Raw genomic sequence first — 21,351 nt, 5'->3', positions numbered from 1 at the left:
GACTACCTCCAAGTTTATTTCCATTAAATCTTTCTAGTCTAGCCATTGAACTCATAAAAAGCAACATGCTTATGCACCTAATTTTTTTTTAAATCATAATTTTATCTTGTTAAAAAATAAAGAAATACAATTATGTACATTTTAATATGTAAATATTTAGACATGACTACAGTAGAGGGCTCAATGAAATAGTCAGATTCTTTCACCTTTTAAGAGAAATAAGGACCAGAAGCTATTCTGAACTATAGGAAAACCAAAGAGAAGATATATTATTAGATGCTAATTAAAAATAATTATTAATATAAATATTCAAAGATATTAGTATATGATAAGAAATGAAAAAATGTGAAATAATCAAAGAGTAATCATAAAAAGACAAATACAAACTGAACTGGAAGAGAAGACAAAGTATGATATAACCTTGCTAAACTTTATTATAAAATTCTCATTTGATTTTGGCATTTTTTGGTTTGTTTTTCTTGTATACTTCATATGGAAAACAAAAATCTTGATAGTAGAGCTGTAAATTTAATTTATGTACAGCAGTATAAAACACAATATCAGATATGTATTCACATAACAATTGTTGAGTTTTTCTTACTACTGAATACTTTGAACAGGATATTAATGTATGTATCTCTATATATATCAGTATCATCTCTCTATATTGCCATTTTCTTTGAATTCAACAGGCACAAATACAAACTGATACAAGTGTATTGTTTTGGCTGCTTGGATGCTGTTTTGCCTCTGGGGTTGTTATTTTTGAAATGATGAACAATTGCTAGTAAAGTTCAGGAAATAAAAGTATAGTATTTCCTTGACTTGCATAGTAAAATAGAAAATTCAATATAAACCAAATCTGAGCAAAAGCCATTGGTATATCTCTGTAAACAAAGGTTTAGGCTGATATAACTGTAAACAGATTTTTAAACTACATTTACAGGTGGACATTTTAAAATCTGTAGTCATGCAGAATCTGCTCCACATTGAAAAGACATGGGTATCACTGCCCTTCCTCTCAAATGCTAGCAGTACCTCCTATCACTCGGGCAATCATTGTTAATATTTGCAATGTCCAAGTCTTGCTTATTAACTAGAATACAAATTTAGAAGCATGCTGGTTTGTAATTATCTTTGTATGCCCTAAAAGCATCTAGCATAATATCTTGCATGTAATGGAGATATAAATAATAATTTTCCAATTAATTAACTTAGAATTTAATTAATCTCTTCATGGATAGCTTGGTACATTGAAAAAAAAAGTTTAAATAAGTCAAACAATGTGCTTATGACATAACCCTTTTTCAAATGTAGATCCTTTGTCCTATCTAAATTTATCAGCCATGAGAGCATATTAACTCTCTGCTAATAGTATAAAGTGTGAGACTTCAAGGATATTTCAAAAAAACTATCTTCTCTACATAAAGTGTGATAAAATAGAATGTGTTCAAATATATTTTATCAATCCTAAGAAAGCAAGAAAGGATCATATCTGCCAAGCATTCCAGCCAACTAGGACCCTTCTTAATCTAATGATGTATATTTTTTAGTTGCTCACAAAACTTTGGTAGTCACCCCTCCCATTTTGCTTTGCTCCTAGATTAGAAATCCAATTACATTAGTTTTTAGATGATTGTATTTTCTGTAATTCAGGGCCGTTAATATTAAAGAGGTTCTGTACATTTGTTTTTTTATTAGAAGTGACTCTAAGAGCTATTTATGCTGGTGGTGGGGTGACATGTACGATTAGTAGAAATAGAGAATGAAGTCATGGGTAAGGAATAGAAGCAAGGGCATCTCTTGTTCCTTCAGATATATACAAGTGACTTTCAATCCACTGGACTCTGGTGTTGCTCATACATTGGCGAGAACACTGCCACAGATTGTCCCCTGAGGTTCTTGTGGTAACTGTAGCTTAGTTTAGTCTCCAGTGTGGTTTGGAACATGTTAAAGAGAATCATGTTTTTTTTTTTTTTTCTTTCCACCATTTGACCAAATAAATACCATTTGACTATGCACTCTATCCCTCTAAGTACACTAAGTAGCCAATCTGTAATCGTGGGCATGATGACTAACATTTTCTTTTTACTCTTTTTCCCGTATTTAAGTTCCCAACATGGACTCCACAAAGCATATCCAGTTGAGACAAATGGTTAAGCATTTGTGGCAGTTTTTATTTAAGATGTTCAGGAGATTTATAGTTTTCATTAATGCTAATGGTTCATCTGCGTGAAAGGTGTACTCAAACAGGTACGACTCTGAACGTGATTTTCAGATCTCATTCACACACAGCAACTTTCAAGGTGGTGTAAGGCAAAGATTATTTTTGCCAAAGTACATATATTTCATACAACTGAAGGTGGGGCTCTTGAAACACTGACACATTTTCTAAAAACCAGATATATTATTTATTTTGTTTTTGTGCATTTGTAACTGACAAGCTAAAAATGATGGAGAATTATTCAGTCATCTTTCTCCCTTCTGGCTTGGCACTCACTGTGGTAGCTAATGAATGCAATGGTAAGAATTTATCTGTTGTCTTGCAGCTACTGGGGCTACTTGGCTGTAGTTTCCATAGATATCTAGTTGTTGTGGTTCTGTCTCCAAGGCCAAATAGGATCTCAGCAGTTCACCTAGAGACAATATTAGTCCAATGAAGTAGTTTTATGGCATTTGGATAAGTTGTGCATAACAAATTATAATTCATTTTTATTTCTGAGTGTGATATCAGATACTGATGTTCCTGATGCTAAAGGTCAGAAGCCATGGTAACTAGGAAACCTAATATACTTTTAGCTTTAATCAAAAAATTATGTCTTCTGTTTGTAGCCAGTGTAAGTGGGGACTCTTAAAGTTGGAAGTTCAAAAAATAGATTCTCAAACTGTCTTAAGCACAGAGGAGATATAGTGCTATACATAATATAAAAGTCCAAAGAAAAAAAATCGAGTTTCTGCTGAAGATGTAGTCTGGGACCATTGACAGTATGAGGGTGCACAGGTGCTTTTTAGGAAGCCGTTTTGTATTCTGAAGAGTCAGAAATTCCCAACTCCTATTATTTTCCAGTTCCATACAGTGAAACCAAAGAATCTGTGGATAGAACTGGAAACGTCCCCTGTGAGGGCAGACCACCAGAAGCTCTAGTTCTATTTACTGTGCCTTGAGAAGGTCCCTAGGATCTAGGGGATCCAGAGCCATTCCACAGTTTAAGTCTTAGAAGCTTCTCTCTGGTTTTGCCCCTTTTGTGGAAGTAGCATAACGTTGGCATAAGTCACTCTAAGAAGGAAGATACCATAAGAAAGGTAAAAAAAAACATAATAATAATAAAATAAAAAGGTCCCTAGGACTAAGATAAGGAATATATTTTTCATGTAACTCTGGGTCAGTATTGGTAAACAAAAGAAAAAATATATGGTTTTACAGATATTCTTCTTGCAGGAATATCTAACAGTAGGGCATAGTGACCATATATCAGGGAACTGAGATATTATATGAATAATGTTTTTAATGCAGAAAAAATATGAAGGGTGTGGAATTCACTCCTAATGACTCTAAAATTTTCTGCTGAAGGAGCACACAAAGGCAGCTATAGGCTGAGAGAAGAGTCCCCAACAGCCAATTACCTACCAATTATGACACTATAGCAGCTAGGAGCTTGGCAGCTAGACATATCATGAGAATAGTTTTGAAACTTCCCATGGTGTCTGAGAGAATCAGCCTGGAGAAATGCATTAAGAAACAAAATTGTAGGCCTACTTCTTTTCTACATCTAAAATCCTACAGGTTAATTTATTATGCTAATTGATCAAGTGTTGATGAGTCTTACAGAAATGAAAATTTAAGAAAGTAGGCAACTAATAAAATTCCCTTGACAATACTAATTCAGAGATATGAGAAGATATTTTAAATCCAATATTTTGAATCCAACAGCTGCTGATTATTTTTTTCTTTCATTAAAAATTCAAAAAAAATCATATTTTTTTCCTCTCGAGTAGTTTTATTTTGAACACCATATTACTTCAGACTAAATATGCTATCTGAGCTCAAGATGGACAGTATTTTCAACTCTGTAGGAAGTCATGGTTGCCAAGAAAAGATTTCAAACTGGCAGGTCAATTAGGAGTACAGAACCCCTGCTTCTAGGCAAATTTCCATGCTGACTCAGAGCAGCATGTCAATGGCTCTTCTCTGCTGGCAAGGTATATGACCTTACCAAATTTACATTTTCTTTTCAGAAAAAAAAGAGTATTCAAAAATTTTATAAGTCATTTTCAGAATGTAATTGTGGCTTCAAGGATCACAATAGTACTAAAATATAAAAACTGGATTAAATTCTTAAATTCAATAATAATTACTTAGAAGTCTCTTCACAATTAGTTTCAACTATGGGTATTTTAGAAAGATTTTGTAGATTAGAAATATAGTATACTTGCTCAACAGTAACTGGGAAAGCTGATTAACCATCCTGTTTATGTTGGAAATAGTCATTTCACCTTTCTCTAATTTAATCAGTGAGAAAAATCAATATGCGTTTAAGTAAGAGTCACGTATCCTTAGCCCACAATCATCTTCAGCCTAGAGTTGTTGATGTCTAGCTTGTAATAGCAGTAGAGTAGTATATCTTGGTAGGGGAGAGAAGGGCTGCATTTTTTTTATTTTTCAAAAATTTGGTAGGCAATTTAAAGAATACATATTTTGAGAAAAAGATTTACTAAGTGAGTAGATCTCATTTTAAGAAATTGTTCCTGGACCTGTTAGGTAAAATTTTAAGGTAAATTTAAACATAACAGGAATGTATTTTTTTTTCTTTCAAAGAACCCCCTATTGTGAATTATTTGGTTAAACAAAGAACCTTTAGTAATATGTTCTTCAGTTTGCTTCTATTATTCATATTGCTCATGTGGAACAGAAACTTACTTGAAATACCCGTGTAAGGAGTGGATAGTTCTGAAAAAAAGAGGAGAGAGGCAATAGCAGGGATTTCAAAAAAAGAAGTGTCGTTGTTCTCATAGAGACTGGAACCAACAACCTTCAAGAATGGGGCTACTGGCTGCCTATGTGGCTGCTCTTTATGCCCCTTTCTTCTGTGTTTTTGTCTTTCCTCTTGTACTTTCTGATCTGTCATGAAAGTCCTTTCCAATTTACATGAACTCTGACTCATAGCTTCTTATTACTCACAACTTTGGCTTCCCATGAGACCTCAGGGCTCCAGCTCTTCTTTTGTATCCTTTCATTCTCAGCTCCAACAATAAACTGTGTATGTCAAGTCAAGGTAAAGTCTGGTTGACTCTCTTCATCTTTTATAGCTTACAGATTTGCAGCTTTAGGGCAAGAAGCCCACCCTAAGAGCAGTCAACTCACAGGACATGTTACATATATGTGATATAAAGCAGATCTATTTAAGGGCTTTATTTTCAGCATATTCTGAGTGTGGTAAAGATGACCTAAAAAAGGAACTCCGTGGGAGATAGTCAGAGGCTTGGCTTGCCTGGTGAAATTTTTATAATTCTCTTAGCTTTGTTTCCATTTTTCATAAAATATGGATTTTTAAGTGTGTGTGTGTGAGAGAGAGAGAGAAAGTTGACATTGTGGTTACCTCTAAAGCTTCTACTCCCCTTCACTCACTCTGATGAAGTCAGTTATGTGATTTGAATGGCTTTGATCTCATCCTCATTTCCAGTGGTAGACCTATTCCAAACCATTCAGCCCAACCACTTGTTAATAGTAATTGATAATCTGAGACCTAAGACATTTAGTATTTCAATTTTCTTGAGTAAGGGAATATCCTAATTGAATCAATCAAAATAAAGCCTGTATTATATAATCTTCAGGAAGTGTGAGGTTCTCACTCTTCCTGCTTGGTGTATGAGTGATGAAGCATGTGGTGTCTGAAGTTTGATCACAGAATAGGCAATCAGTTACTGCGCGGTGAGTCAATCTTATGATGGAACACATACCACTTAAGTTTGAGCTTCTGAATTAAGCCTCACAGCATATTTCTTTGAATGTTTCAGTTCCATGAGCTGATATATTTCCTTTATCATTTCACTGTTTGAGTTTAATCACAGCATGTTAGAGACAGGGAAACTGAGGCCTAGACAGGTAGCTCAGCTCAACTGACCCTCATTAAAGTGTGAATTAGTGGCACTGTTAAAATTCAGATCTATACCCCCAAGTTCTACTTTCCCTCTACCCCATGATAATGTCCTTCTTCTGTAACACCTGATATGTATTAGTCTTAATTTCTTTTAAGAAATATTCCTTTTCATTCATGTTGCCTGGTGAATTTTTAAACGCATTTGTGAACTGTTAACTATGCAGACATGTTTCAAATTTCTGAGTGGTGGGCCCAAGTCACTAGATGTTTGTTTCCTGAAAAGTATGTGGCTGTCTTGTGTCACAGAGACCTCTAACACAGCAGTAATGATATTACCTTATAAAATTAAAATTCTTCATAAGACTGCTTTATAAAAGGATAACATCTTCACTAAATAAATAACTGTATAAACAGAAGTTTGTGAAGATGTCCATTTTATAGGATTTCTCTCTAAAATGGAAGCACCTATATTTATTAATATCTTAGCCATTGTTAAGAAGGACATGTTAGGACATGAAGATTGGTTTCTTACATAAGAGAGATTCAACTTTTTTATTTTTCTAAATACAGTCTTGACTACAGAAAAAGAATATTGAAATTTTATGAACAGATTGCCTTATGCTACATTTTAAGGAGTAGTATAAAACACTCTATAAATGTTGTCTATCTATCTTCTTATCTCTCTGAAACACTTAGAGTGAGCTCATGGTGTGCTGAAAGATTGGAATCTCAGATTATAGCTTAGTAAATATTGCAAAATCCATTTCAAATAGTTGAGTAGGTTTTCATAGTTCAGTGAAGTGTGAGGCAAAAAAAAAAAAAATGGAATATATAGGAAGAGTTGTTTAGTTAGTCAGTAGGAGAATTTAAGAACTTGCCATTTTTAGCCTGCATAATTATAGATTATAATTCAAAAAAAAAATAAATGGAAACTAAATAAGGACAATGACAAACCTGATTTTCAGTTGGAGCAATTCATATAATTATTCAAATGTAGAATAATAATGCCAAACTCTATTAAAATCTTGACATAAAGTATTGAGAAACACAAAGAATCAAGTTTGATAGTGTAAACTCTTTTGAATTACATATAAATTAGAAAATCAAGTGACTCGCATAACAGGTGGATAATGGTATTAGTAATTATATCACAATAGACAAGAATCATAAAAGTTGACTCAGTATAGGCTTGTCTAAAACATTATAATCTTTCTGTAGGAATGATGAAAGCAGTCTAATATCACATGACACTATTTCATAGTAAAGACCAGACATAAACATTCAGCATGTTAACCTCAGCTCATAAACAAGGGTTGTCATGGCCACTAGGACAGTGAAAGGTGGGACATAGTTTGAAGAAGAAGGAATCAAATATGGGCTCACCAAAGGAGAACCAGAAACCTTAACATTTTACTAGGTCTTTTTTTTTTTTTTTTTTTTTTTTTTTTTTTTTTTTTTTTTTTTTTTTTTTTAAATTTTTTTTTTTTATTTATTTATGATAGTCACAGAGAGAGAGAGAGAGGCAGAGACACAGGCAGAGGGAGAAGCAGGCCCCTTGCACCGGGAGCCCGACGTGGGATTCGATCCCGGGTCTCCAGGATCGCGCCCTGGGCCAAAGGCAGGCGCCAAACCGCTGCGCCACCCAGGGATCCCACATTTTACTAGGTCTTGATCATCAAAGGGAAATACTGTGAAGAGGTGTGGAGAAATCTGGAATGTACACCACAGCGCCTCTTGCTGAGGTAACATAGTGTTTGGCTCTGAGGAGCTTGGAGAAACGTAACTGGATGGAGACTGAGCTCTGGTGCTTCCTCTCCATGACCTCTATGAGTCCAAGTTTCTCTCACTTGGAGCCCTCAGCCCCCCCATTTATAAGGCTTTGCTGCCAGCATTTAATACTTTCATCTTCAAGGCTTTTAAAGGCATACTTAAAACAATTAAGACTTGTAAAATGGCCATTTCTATTTAAACTCAGAGGAGAACTAAATAAAAAGACTTTTTCTCCTGCAGAAGCATGTTCTGTTCTAACTACTTTAATGCCTTTCTTGTACCACCCAATAGATGGAATTCTCCCTAACCCATCATAGAAAGATTTCTATAGAAAGAGAGTGGGGAACAATGATGGCACCCTCATTAACAAACTCTTGTCTTTAATATGCTGCCTCAAAGGCAGATTCACCGTGAAGTTATTGGTATCCAAGTTTCATATCCCTAGCTTAGATGAGTCCCTTCTGACACCCTAGATGGAGCAATGTGTTCACATGACACATGGTGTGTATTTGTAAAAATACTATACTTTGTTTCATTTATATTGAACACCTCCACAATATCTAGAACTATCCCTTACTGCTGCTCTGATATGCTAAGAAAACCTGACTTTTTGTATTTTATATATCTGATCTAATCTTACCCAGTCATTGGGTAACAGGTTTTTGGCTTTGTCGTTATTGCTGTTGTTTTGGTTTTTTAAGTTGTTAAACTGCAGTATCACAGTACAGAAAGTATTTTCATCTCCTTTTCATGTAACTTTGTTGCTCTTGTCTCTTTTGAGTATATGTTCAGTTTTCAGTGTTATGGTCCCAACTTCAACACTTCTCCACTCTTAGATGGAAACCCTTCTTCTCCCCAACATATCTGGGGTAACGTACTTGACTTTGTTGTATGTTGTAGGGGAAAGAGAACACAAACTCTGTGTGCTATCTTTTCAGTCTGTTGGCTTCCATTTCGTTGTTTTAGCTGGTCTAGAGCTAGAGAGCATATAAATTGTTCTTTGATGTTTGTTGTTGTTGTTGGTTTGTTGTTGTTGTTTTTTAACCCAGTCAGCGCCTCATAGTTCTTTGTTTTTTGTTTGTTTGCTTTTCTGTGTCAAGTTTTTATTTACTTCTAGTTAGTTAACATATTAGTTTCAGGCGTAGAATGTAGTGATTCTTCACTTACACATAATACCCAGTGCTCATCATAACAAGTGCCCTCCTGCATACTCATCACCCACCTAGCCCATCTCCCAGCCTCCTCCCTCCATTTGTTCTCTATAGTTAAGAGTCTTTTGAGGTTTGCCTCCCACTCTTTTTTTCTTCCCCTCTATTTATCTGTTTTGTTTCTTAAATTCCATATGTTAGTGATCTCCTATGGTATTTGCCTTTCTTTGATTGGCTTATTTTGCTTAGCATAATACATGCTAACTGTATCTATGTCATTGCAAATGGCAAAATTTCATTCTTTTTGATGGCACATCTCCCACATCTCCTTTATCCATTCATCAGTTGATGGCATTTGGGCTCTTTCTAAAATTTGGCTATTGTTGATAATGCTGCTATAAACATCGGGGTGCATGTGCCCCCTTCAAATCAGTATTTTTATATCCTTTGGGTAAATACCTAATACTGCAATCGCTGGTTCTTGTTTAATATATTATCAGTGCTGCAGAGCTTGGTGTGTGTAAGCAACATTATCTATATGATCCTTATACAGACTTTTTTACCCCAGCTTCTGTAGCTTGCTTGCACCTTGCTATATGATTGCATAATGGGTCTTGACTCTCAACTTATTTATCACTTCCTTATCTCCCCTAGGGCATGCAAAAACTTCCAATTACATTCATCTCTGTAACTGTGGGAGCAAAGGGAGGGCTAAATATTTTAATCAAGTCTCCACTTACAACTTCCTGCTGGACTTTGGAACCCTGTGGCTGTCACTCTCCACAATACCAAAGGAAAGTAAGGGGAATCCCTCTTGGCTTCTGACTTCTTTTCACCGTATCTAACACCTCTATTATAGGATTTTTGCCCTAGGTGGGAATGTAGACCTCAAAAATGCCCCCAATTCTCTATATCTTCATGTCTTCATGCCTATTGCAATGTAAATGTGCAGTTCTGCCCATGAAGAGGTGGAGTCTATTTCTCCACTCTGACTTTGAACTGGCCCAGTGATTTGCTTTGACCAATAGAAGATGGTGGCAAAAGTGATACTGTGCAAATTCCCAAGCCTAGGCTTTAAGAGGTGTTTTATAGTTTTAGTTTTATCTGTTTGGTCTTCTGCCTTCACCATGATGGCAAGCCTGAGATAAAATGCTGAATGATGAAAAATCATGTGGAGCAGAAGTGGTTCATCCTAGCCAAGATCACCCTGTATCAGCCATTGAAGACCTCCTTGCTAACTACGGGCACATATGTATGAGCAACTCAGACCAGCATAACTTCATACTCAACCTATAGAGTCATAATAAATAACAATTGGTCTACCACTTAAGTTTTGGTATGGCTCGTTATACAGCAATAACTAACTTATAGATGGGTCGTTCCCAAGGCAATCCCCCTCCCCTCATTACACTAAAATATTTTTTAACTTTACTTCCCTACAGAATATCCTGAGTTTTCTATACCCCTGACTTAATATTTGACATGCTAATGCCATAACATTGTTTTGTATATGTGGTGGGAAATTTTTAGCATTTTTAGTATTTGGAAACTCATTCTTCCTTTCAACTTTTTTTCTCTAACATCTCAAAAAATACTCCTTGAAATTAAAGCAGAACAATTATTCCTTAGTGCTAGTTGTATCTGCCATCTCTTTCAGAAAATTTATGTCATCCATAGATTGTGCGGTGAGTCACAAGGCAATCTGCTACGTAGCACATGAAAGGACATTGATAATCTTTCAAAATGATTATTGCTGAGCATATTTATTCCAGAATCATATTAAAATAAAGATCTGAGGAACGTTTCAGGGTAATAGTTATCTCCAAGGATAGCTAACATTGAATATAATTTTTACAAAAATCAAAGCTTAATGATCAATAATAAAAGTGATATGTATAAATCAGTTTATAGATAATGTGATCAATCTATCTCATTTAGATACATTAAAAAACTTTATAAGGCAGGCAAGGCATGCATTATAATGTTTATTTTATATAAAAGGAAATTGAAACTTAGAAATATTTTTGAGTGATAAATCTGGAACCGATCTCAACTTTTCCAATGTACTATTCTTTGTATCATGAGGAAGAATGAAGTAGAAGAGACAACATGCACATAGCTAGATATAATATAAGGTAGAATGTGTCAAAGTATCTAGAAAAGGTAAACACTGTGCTGTAGCAATTTAGAGGAGGGAGAAAGACATTACTTTTGGCATATAGATCAAAAATGGTATTTGAATTGGGTTTTACAGAAAAGGAAGTTAGCTCAGGAATATAACAATGAATCAAAATCATAGGCATCTATTAATATAAAACACTACGCTGACAATAATGTATTTTTTAAAGATTTTTATTATTTATTTATTCATGAGAGACACACAGAGAGAGAGAGAGAGAGAGAGGCAGAGACACAGCCAGAGGGAGAAGCAGGCTCCAAGCAGGAAGCCTGATGAGGACCTCGATCCCAGGTCTCCAGGATCACACCCTGGGCCGAAGGCAGGCGTTTAACTGCTGAGCCACTCAGGGATCCCCCTAATAATGTATTTTTAAATGACCATTTCAAATAATGGGGAAAAAGCAATTGTGTAAACTTGGTATTAGTTTAAACTTGGTATCGGTTTAAATATCTAATAGCAAACTAAAAATGTAACTTACTTTTCTTAATTGAATAATGAGTTTCTTTTTCAAAAATCTAGAACAAACATCATACTTAAAGGTAAAACTTCAAAAGCATTACAATTAAATCAAGAGCATGACAAGGATATCCTCCAGGGCTGGGACTGGGTGAAGCCAGTAAAGACAAGGTTGACATTTACATAACCCTCTGAAGGAATGACCTCTAAAAAATTATACACTAGACCTCACTCTGGGTATTCTAGGCAATAGAACTAAAGACATGTAATTAATAAGATGATTTGAATAAGACACCTGAAAAGAAAAGAAGAAAAAGCTGGTTTTGTTAACAAACTATATAGTGTTCATTCCACAGATATCAAATATATATCCACCTGGGTATTGAAAGCCACCACTGTGAACCTCAGCCCTGTCATCTTTCATTTGCAAAACTGAAAATCAATAAAAACTTTTAGTATTATAGCAATACTCATAGTTTTCATAGAAAGACTCTTAAAATTTTCATGATCTAAATAACAAAAGCCAACAGTATTTCCTGACCTTACAATTACTAACTTTTATCAGCACATTAGTCCTGTTGAAAATAGTTGTAGAGAAAATCTCTGGTTGGAATTAGGTCACCACATGAATGAGGAATAACTTTTTATCATCCACATTAGTACCTAACTTTTTCCTCTCCTACTCTTCTTTGACTCTTTTTAATAAAACTTATAATAAAAATTAAAAAAATAAAACTCACTACATATATTCAAGAGGTGTCCCACTGATGCCACAATTGAGAGTGTCATCTATAAGGGGCCTGCTTTCTGTGTCAAAGGGTCCTATGATTTTCCAAAGTGGTTGGTACCACTTGTCACCACTGTAATTAATTCCTGCTATTACCAAGTAACAGGCACCAGACACCACTACTCTTGAAGTCTCTTTCATAAAATGAGGCATCTATCCCTACACCTGGGTACTGGGTCCTGTTCCTACCTTCACATGTATGTCCTCTCAGCATATCAAAGTGATCATATATACCTGGACATAATTTGGATAAGTCACTATACTCTTCATTGTGTGTATGTCTTTCATTCTCAATATCTTATCGAGCTTTTAGGTAAAATATCTTTCTAGGCTTATACATTAGCCCTAGTATTTCTAGGGTTCCAACCTAGCCCCATAGCAAATGGGCCAGAGGATACATTTGAATGATAGTATCACACTGTATTTTGAATTGCCCATCTCTCTCTTAGCTTAGGCAGGTTTCTCATTGTGTAAAAGTATATGTTTTCTCCATAAGGTAAATTCTTTGCCTGTAGAGTTCTTTCTACCCCATGGAAAAAAATATTTCTGATCTGTACTTCTCAATCAGTGTTCCAGACATACTGTTATACCAGAGTTTAAGCATAGCTTAGATTCAACTGAGAAATTGTAAATTCTGAACCTACAATTGTAAATTCTGAATTGTAAATTCTGAACCTATCATTTTGTCAGTTATTCAGCTTGACAGTGAAGATATGTAACAGTGAAAGTTAATAAAATGAAGGGTAAATTTGCAAAACTTAAAAATGATAAAGGTACAGAAAGGTTTGCTGCCTATTACTCATCTAGTCACCTACCTTCAGAATGTAAATATCTAACAATAGTAATGAGAAAGAAGAGGAGCAGGAGGGGAAGATGACAATGACCCACTAATTAAATTTCATCAAAAAGAAACAACGGTGTCTGGAATATCAAACGTTTTGTACCAGGGTTTTATGTCAAAACTTCAGACTTAGCTAAAGAAGTGGAATAAGAAAATTCTCCAAATGAGAATATTTTTGGAAAAAATATTCTTGGAAAGATGGGTGTTCCTTATATTTTGCCATCTAAGTCTTAGGGTTAAAAAAATGAGATTTGGGGAAAAGACTTGAGTTTGAAAACTTTTTATTGTTCCTACTAACTCTGTCATAGATAATGACTTAAATTCTTTCAGTTGGATTTTCTATAAAAGGGGGGTTATAATTTCACAGAAGGTTTTTATCAATATTTAGTAGGATGTCTTCCATGTACCTGTGTAGTAACTGACATACAATGATTAATTCATCGTAACTATTGGGGCGCCTGAGTGGCTCAATCTTTTAAGTGTTTGCCTTTGGCTCAGGTCAGGATCCCAGGATTCTGGGATCAGTCCTATATTGAGCTCAGCAGGGAGCCTACTTCTCCCTCTAATACTCCCCTGTTTGTGTACTTTATCTATCTCTCTGTGTCAAATAAATAATTTTTTAAATGCTGTTTTTAAAGTTTATTCAGATCTTCCTGACTTCCTTGGAACTTTTGTTGGGTTTTACCCTGTTACCTGTAAAAGATGATGTATAAATCCTTACAGACTTTAAGTACCACCCATTTTCCTTCTTCTGTTCACTTCTGTAATATGCATTAAATTTGCTGAAAGTTGCTATGGGTACCTCAAAACAATATGTAATATTTTCGAGTTTTCTTAAAGGATTCTTCAGAATATAGATGCTCAAACTTGTATCTCAAATGTGCAAGATCAAGTGGGCAAACTGCTGCCTTTAACAATTAGAAGAAATAGGGGTAGCCCAAATGTTACTTTGGATCTTTCAGCTCTGGGTAGAATGGTAGCTCATAGCGCTTTCCAAATTAGCAATGCAGCTAAGGCTATGTGTGTTATAATTAGACAGATTAAAAAAAATGAAGAGTATCAATTTTTTTTTACACTTTTAACATGTCTGACAATCTTACAAGGAGCAAGTGCCTCTCAAGACAGAATTGACATGACATGAATAGCTGGGCTTGACAACCACAAGAGCATAAAGAAATGTACCTTTAAGAGCAATTGGAAACCACCCATCCCATGGAAATGTGTTCTCTGGAGTTTGGATTCCCTAGCTCAGAGATTGCTTCAGCTATATTCAAAGTAAGACTGAGATCATGCACATCAATTTCACTTAATTAGCTTTTTACATGACTTTCATTTCTGTTAAGTTGGCTAATTAGCAACATGCTTCCAAATCAAGTCTTACTCTTCTCTCTTGAGTTCACAGGCTTCTTCACTCCTATAGTCACTAAAATCAGCTCTGTTAATGTCTCCTCTTCGGCAATGATTCAGGCTTGAGGGTAGTTCCCCATTGAGATACAGTAGCTGTACTATTAATTTTGTTCTATACTTTCCTCTCTCCAGGAAACAGGCTATTTAATTCGTGAGATCGCTTTGAGGCAGTGTGTTTATGTTGTTGAGCAGATTTATGTAGTGTCTGTATTGAACAGCTGAGTATGCTGGCTGGAAATTACTATACTTGCCACAGATATGAATTTTAAATAAAATTTTTCCAGTGCTTATTTAAGCAAATGAAGAGAGTCCTCTCCAGTATCAAAATGGATGTTATCTTGTTTCCATGTTTTTTTCTTAAAAAGAGTTGTGATTATATCTTCATGACAGACCTTCTGTCATTGTTGAATGCATTGTTAAGCTAAATACATTTTGGTTGATCAGGATATTTGTGTAGAATGGCTGATAGCATTAGACTCCCTAACTCCTTCCAAACAACCATATTGAGAAACTTCTGAATGATTCCCAGACTATATCAAAGCTTGTAATCAATCTTTTGACTCAGGCAAATCGGTCAAGTCTTTGTAGAAGGAAAAAACACATTTCTCAGTAACCCATAGGTTTGATTTTTTTTAATTTACATAGAAAATTTTAATTGATTCAGAACCTTTTTTGGTATAATATGTGAGGTAATTAGTATGTGAATTTTTGTTTCCAAAAATTAGCAAATTATGTAAGTCATCAATTGACAAATCTACCTTTCTATAGAGATGACATCGTATCATTATCCAAATTGATTTTTAGTTCTACATAAACTGGCATCAGAACTTGTGTCTCTTCCTTTGAACATAACCAAGAACTACTCAAATTACCCATTTTGGGGAGGAATGCAGAATGTAAACGTCAAAGGATCTGGAACCAACATCCTTTTAATTTGGATTTACAGCATTCAGTTTGGAAGGTTTTAGTAAATGTTTGGTATTTTATCACAAAGCAATTCACTGGCCCTACACAGCATACAGTTTTAAGTACTACACATTAATCTTGGTGAGTAAATGCCAAACATAGTCAAGATACTCAATACTGGTAGGGTATTGGAATAGATATAAGGAAATTTTCTTTCACATTTTTTTTAAAGATTTTTTTTTTTTTTCAGTCATGAGAGACAGAGAGTGTAGAGACATAGGTGGAGGGAGAAGCAGGCTCCATGCAAGGAGTCTAATGCGGAACTTGATCCCAGGACTCGGGATCACGACTAGAGCCAAAGACAGAGGCTCAGCCACTGAGCCACCCAGGTACCCTATAAGGAAATTTTCTATTGTGATTTACCCAAACCTTTATATATCTTATATTCATACAATTTAAATAATTCCTTTCATGGAATTACTTTAGCAAAAGATTGAAAATGATACCATATTGAATAACAATGAAATACCATTATTAATAAGTCCTAAGTTTGTAATTCATCAGAAAAAAAGTCATTTAAAAAAGAGAATCATATCAAATTCACAGAAATTTGTGGCATATCTATAACTCCACATGTAATAACTCAAAATATACTGATTATTTATTTATGAATGAAATTTGAAACACTCAACAAGTGATATATTAAGTAACCTTAGTGGTGACAGTGATGTATAAGGATAGAGATGGATGTTGAAACAATTTTGGTTCAAACTTTGGTTTATAGCAAACAACAGCCTCCACAACTTAAAAGAAACTTAGATGCCAAGTCAGAGAGTATAATAAAAGCTCAGGATGTAAATATATGGGGTTTGCTAATTTGATGTAAATTAAGATTTTTATGGGGGGCCTGGATGGCTCAGTGGTTGAACGTCTGCCTTCAGCTCTTGGCGTGATCCCTGGTCCGGGGATTAAGTCCCACATTGGGCTCCCTGTGAGGAGCCTGCTTCTCCCTCTGCCTGTATCCTTGCCTCTCTCTGTGTGTCTCTCATGAATAAATAAATAAAATAGTCTTTTAAAAATTAAGATTTTTATTATTTGAGATTCAGGAAGCCCAAGTCTCTAACCAGAGGTAAGCAAATGGTCTAAAATGTCTCATATTCTTAGCAGAGCAGAATCACTGGTTAAGACCAGCTTATGAACTAACTCACAGTGAAAATCTGTCTGAAATGTCTGGATAAGATAATTTAACAGTGTTAAAACCTGATTTTAGAATCTGACAAAGTTCCAAATCCCAGTTTTGGTACTTACTAAATATACCACCATAGGCAGGATACTTAACCTCTTGGAATGTGGTGGCCTTGTTTGTAAAATAGGAATAATGAGATGTATTTCAAAATATTAAGGATTAAGTGAAATTATCATTTTAAAGAATTTAGCTCAGCTCTAGGAAGACAAAAAGCATTCAATAAATTAGTATCATCTCAGAAGAACTGTAATCCTACAAAAAACAGGAGTCGAGTCTTATATTTCTTCCATATCCTTCAAAGGGTTCATCATACTGTTCAGCAAATGGTAGGCCTTTCTCTGTTACTTACGAATTTTTTCACGTACTCACAGATTTCCAATATGCTATCAAGATGTGCTTTCTCATAAACTGTTGACTAAATGTAAGTACATTGAAAATCAGATTTATCATTTGGAAAAGTAGATTTGTGCCAGTTACAGAAATAAACATAAGCTTGAGTTATAGACAACCCAAGAAGGGGATTGAGAAGATTCTCTTTCTTCTCCATTTAAGGAAGGCCAACTGTACGATGAAAAACAAAACTGGGTTCAGTGTAAGCTACTCAGCTGCTATTTCCTTTTCTTGAGGATAATATCTTTTCAGACCTGATGGCTTTTAAAAGCATAAACTGTTACCCAATTTCCTTCCTCCTTCAGCAGGTTTGTAAATCAGCTAGCTGTGGAAAACATTGTGAAGGCTTGCTTTCAAATGTTCTTACACCTCACATGGCCATTTAATAAAACACATCCTGCCCACAATTGAGAACTTTGCTGAGAGCTGAATTCTGGAAGGATATATATTATGTTTTTATAAGACACTCATACATAGTGTTTATATCCATGCTTATGAGAATTTTTGCTTTTCTTTAAACTAGGCCAAGTTGTAGAGACAAGAGGAAGAGTATTATTTTATTATGTACCGTCTTCTTGACAAGAAGTTGTGAATTTGATGGTACCTCTAATCCTGAGGAGCAATGTTCTTTTTGTCATGCTTCCTAGAAAGGAAATATAGAACAGACTTATGACAGCCAAATTATTGGTGCCTTGTTTTATCTAATGATAAGCCAATGGTAACAATCACATATAAAGATGATTAAAATTCTTCAAGTCACTTAAAAACCAGTTCTCTGGGTACTTCTATATCATTTGTGTCTGCTTATATTTCTGAAATACATATTTGTGTGGCTTAAGAACACAGACTTTGAGTTCTTCAAAGATTAATCATTTTACAGATAAGACATTTTATTAAGACTATTTCAGAATTTCTCTGATTATAAGATTACTTCTTGTTTGCTATAATCACATATAAGAAATATAGAAAAGTACAAAGAGAAAAGTAATGTTCCTCATATGGTTACTCTCAGAGACAGCTACTGTTAGAATTGTTACAGTTATTTCCAATATTGAATCTATAAATCTGAGTATATAGATTTATTTTCTCTTCAAAATATGACTTCACTATAACTACTATGTGGATTTTTTCCAAATATTAATTTTGTGCAATGTTTGAAATATTTTTATTTTCACCTATTAATTAATGATTGATTGTGTTTCTAAGACATTACATAACCTTGCTGATAGGTTTAGAGATTACAGAGAATTACTGCCTATGGATATGCAACAAATATTTTAACTTTCTGCTCTTTTTGTGCACTTAGATCATTTACATTGTATGTTCTCTTCATCTCATTTATATTATCATGAACAGCGCTAGAGTAATTTTATTTGTATTCAGTCTGAGTACATTTCAGATTACTTCATTAGGACAAATTAGTTAAAGTGGAATCACTGGGTAAACTGTGATGAAAATATTTCAAACATTTGATTCTATATTACCTAACCTACATTCAAGAAAACATGACAATTTATACTCCTGTTACATATGAAAGAGATATTTCACTCATTTCACATCACTCTTTCATACGATCTTATATAAGCAAAACTGAAATTTGCTTTAATTTGCATATTTTACAACTGCTGGTTAAGCTAAATATGTCTGAAATAGCTTTGGCTATTTTATGTACTTAATATTAAAAATATTTCTAATGGAATATGTAACTCTTGTATATTAATGTGTGAGAACTTTTATATGTAAAAGATAATGAATTTAATAACTAAACATGAATACTTTTTTCAGCTTGTTTTACGTTTTATGTTTACATATTTATATCATTTTATCAATCATCTTTCACAGTTATATTCTAAAAGAATATTCTCAATTTTAGTTTTTATTATCTAACTCCAGTTTTTTATAGATTTAATTCAACAGAGCATATTGATAATCAATACTTGTTTTGAAGATTATTAGAACTAAGTTTAAATTCTGTTTCTACTATTTTGATTTTTTTTGAAAATTAGAAATAGCAAAACAGTGGATCTATAGGTTTTTATATATAATTTTAAAGCAAATTATGTATACAAAGCTCTTGTGCCTCACAATTTAAGCACTAAGTTACTGATGTAATTTATGATGATGGTAATTTATATAACTTCTTTAAACTCCTGTGTTCATAATTTGTTTTATATCTCTTCTTTAATATTGAAAACAAATTTTTTCTGTTTGTTCTATCAATGTAATTGATGAATTAACAATTTAAAAATATTTTTATTATTACATCTCAGATATATACTTTGTATAGTTTTTATGAATATTTATTTAGTGTATTTTTAGATTATAATGTTTTCTTTAAGGATCTTAAAGTCTGTATTATTACTAATAAGAAGTTTGTATTTGTCCCATTTATTTATTTATTTATTTATTTATTTTTAATGATTTTATTTATTTATTCACGAGAGACACAGAGAGACAGACAGAGACACAGGCAGAGGGAGAAGCAGGCTCCATGCAGGGAGCCCGACGTGGGACTCGATCCCAGGACCCTGGGATCACACTCTGAGCCAAAGACAGACACTTAACCTCTGAGTCACCCAGGCAACCCTGTATTTGTCCCTTTTAGAGGTTTTTTTTGGTTTGGTGTAGAATTCAGAATAATTTTTATGTAATAAATTAGTTTAAAAAATCTTTATTATGTACATTACATATAATTGTATATATTTATTAGTTTATCTTTTTCTTACTCGTAAAAAGACTTATTTCTGTATTTAAATAGTTTGTATAATATAAGACTTCCATTTTTATTAAAAAACAAAAAAATAATGCTCAGTATCTCTGGGGTTCCCATATCAGACTACATTTGAGGACAACATGAAAAGCACTATGCTAGACAAAGCACCCAAGAATTTGTGTTTTTCTGAGTTTTCTGGTTTATTGTGTGTATACTATTTTTGCAGACCTGAGGTCTGGAATAATTAAGTAGTTTCTCTTAGTGTTTTTTATTTACAATTTCTTGTTTATGGTGTGCCTGTATGTGTGGATGGACATTGTTGTGAGAAATTCTGTATCTTCTAATAATTTTTTTCCATACCAGGGGGACAAACAATAATTAATTGAATCTCTCTTTTTTTTTTTCTTTTGCCTTTGGGAAACTCAAAGTTAAGCATACAACTTAGTCATAGCAAGCTTCTTTCAATACTGCCTATGCGATCTATTTTTGTCCGACTTTGACTCTATACTTTCTCCTGTATGGATTCTCTCTTCACATACATAGTACACTGTTGCTCAACTTTAGCTATTTCTATAATTTATTCTTAAATATAAAAGTCTTCAAATTTTAACCAAGTCTATGAAGTTAGATTTTTTTCTGTTATTCCCCACCATATCCCCTATATCTTGAGCAGAACAGCGCCTGATGTTCTGATGGCACTCAGAATATATATGTTGAATGAATACATAAGACAATAAATTAGTGATTAGGAAATGACATATGAAGTTAATAAAAATACACAAAGATGATATCTTAAAAATCAATAACAGAAATTCAAATCACCTTGTACTATGTAGCTACTTTGTCCTCTCTGTTTCTGTTTCTAGAATTCTTACAAGTATGGTCAATTGTATTCATCTCTTTTCTCTTGGAACTATCAGGGATGAGGCTATATTATTCATGATTATTCAAAACAGTTTTTAATTATGTGTTTAAATAGTCCATTGAAATAGTCTTTACTCAAATTGCAGTTGCTCTAAGACTAATAATTTCCCCTTGAGCATTATCTTACTCATTGTTTATTTGTATATAAAATGACACAGGCTTATTTTAGCACAAAGTCAAACATTGCAGTGGAAATTTAGGATAAAATATTAGTTAAAGAAGCGCTGACAGTATAATTAATGTTGTCCTAACAAGCATAATCTGAGAGTAAACTAGTGACATTAAAAATTTAAGCTAGGACAGGAAGCATAAACTAGGATGAATCAGGGCAAACTGACATGTGAGGTCACCCTAGTCTAAAGTAGGCTACGGCCCTGAGATGTTACTTTTGGAGAAAAGCCCTTTTGGCTGTGTCCCCAGATCCCTGGGGTATAAATTAATGCTCCTCTGCATAAAGAGGCATTGGTGGAAACATTTGTGACTCTA

The sequence above is a fragment of the Canis lupus genome, chromosome 3 (assembly GCF_003254725.2).
Source record: "Canis lupus dingo isolate Sandy chromosome 3, ASM325472v2, whole genome shotgun sequence".
NCBI classification, from domain to species: domain Eukaryota; kingdom Metazoa; phylum Chordata; class Mammalia; order Carnivora; family Canidae; genus Canis; species Canis lupus.
The sequence above is the reverse complement of the archived record's forward strand: the minus strand, read 5'-3'. Positions refer to the sequence as shown.